This window comes from Micromesistius poutassou (assembly GCF_964030765.1).
Source record: "Micromesistius poutassou genome assembly, chromosome: 1".
In the NCBI taxonomy this organism is placed as follows: Eukaryota; Metazoa; Chordata; class Actinopteri; order Gadiformes; family Gadidae; genus Micromesistius; species Micromesistius poutassou.
In genome coordinates, this window is record NC_140271.1 from 13,523,602 (window position 1) to 13,525,406 (window position 1,805).

At 37.7% G+C, this 1,805-nt stretch overlaps 1 protein-coding gene across 1 annotated transcript in view; it reads right to left on the reverse strand.

The window, feature by feature from the left end:
- Positions 1 to 584: 584 nt before the first annotated feature.
- mcoln1b (mucolipin TRP cation channel 1b) overlaps positions 585 to 1,805 on the reverse strand; it is a 9,636-nt gene continuing 8,415 nt past the window's right edge. The window contains exon 14 of the mRNA XM_084484934.1: positions 585 to 1,805. This exon is cut by the window's right edge and continues 558 nt beyond it. The gene's annotated coding sequence lies outside the window, so the exon portion shown is untranslated.

A 1,805-nucleotide genomic window follows, 5' to 3' on the forward strand; every position in this document is an offset into this window, starting at 1 on the left:
TCAGGATGGTAAACAATCTATTGTGATCGCTTGAGTGGGTGATAATGAGTTTGTCACTGCAGAGGGTCGACTCAAGCAGACAAGAATAAACACTCTCACCTGAGCTCAGTTTATACATGTTTTTGAATTTATTACAACCATTCATTGTTATATGTAAACCAGTAGTATTTTTTTTTACTTTATATAAATAGACCTACACAGTATCCAGCATTTAGGCCTGCGTATTGTGCTAGTGAGGCAAAAATAATTATAGTATAGAATAAAAATCAGAAAAAAACAAGGTAGAATAAATCAATCATATTTTTAAATAAAAAGCACTATTAGCATCGAAGGCTGATGAAATGTGTTGTGTTTGTACAGTAAAAGCTGCATTACCTTCCTACCCTTATCTGGATGTACATTCATAAAAACTGACAGAGCATTTTATTATTACTTCAAGTAAAACAGTATACATATAATTAACATTAAACTGAAGAGTTAACACATTTAAAGCTGATGTAGTAAAGATTTGAGAGCTGTAAAGAGAGAGCAAGAAGAGGAAAAACATTTAGCCGCCATTGCGAAGTGTAGATTACCACACCTGTGATTAACGTGCACGATGGATTCCCTGAACCATGAATCATGGAAGAGATGCACTGATTGGTAAAAAAAAAAAAAAGATTTCTGAAAGCGGTTTAAAATCTTAAATAAAATGAGCAAAATTAGGGCAGGTGCCTCAGAAGTTGAACAGTTATTAACAGCGCATTTAACTTACTATATAGCTAAAGACTAGATGTAAGCTCTTCAATCTTATCTACAACACCTTTCATTTCCCTATTGTTATTTAGTAAAACGGTTCAGCAGAAGAAAAAAAAAAGGATATAATGTCAAGAGTCCCTTTTTTTTTTTGGATTACAGAATGAGAGGACTTCACTATTAAGAACAAACAGCAGCTGTTGTCACAACTTGGCTTCAACGTAAAGTCCACAAAAATAATTCAAGTCATCAAAGTCAAATAAAATGCATAAATACATAAATATTATTAATGAACATTATATTAAAGGAAAAGTCTTAAACACTCCAGTCTACAGTCTTAAACATACATTGTTATTAAACAAAGCTGTTCTATTCATTCCAGGGAGGGTTTTCCAAGTTTGTGTAATATTGTACTTGGTCATTATCTGCAACAACAAAAAAATCTGCTGTTTTCCAACGATACCCAGAATGCCTCACTATGCCCTCTCAATATGAGGAGGCGACATTCTGTCAATGTTACATTTGTACATTTAATATATGAATCCAATGTATTTAGTAGTATTAATTGAGAAAGCTAGCTAGACATCCAGCAGTATGCTATGATACAATATGCCCCACGGGCGACCAGACCTTCCCTCCTCCCTCCTGATGAGAGAAGGTGTCTCAGCTGGGACCGCCGGCCTGGGGTACAGCATGGCTGACTGCGGCTAGCTTTAGCTTAGCCAGTGGTGCATTCTGCCACACTGGCTAAGCTACAGCTAGCCACTGTTCAGCCTCAATGTAGGCCAGGCTAAGCTAAATGCCAGTTCCCAATCCGCCAAACTACACTAAACAGTGAAATAGGACCTGGGGTGCATGATTATCCCCAATATACACATCCTAACAGCATCAAAGTGTTCAGCCTGGACTATTCTTTTAGTGGAATTCTGTAGCTGGGTCTTTTCCCTCAGTTTTCCGGAGGAAATGTGTGCAAACTTGTGCTGCAGTTGGAAACCAGAGGTTGTGTCCAGGAGTGCATTAGCGTTAGCGTTTAGCCTCCCTGTTCTCATTACAGGGTCAGGGAGCTCAGA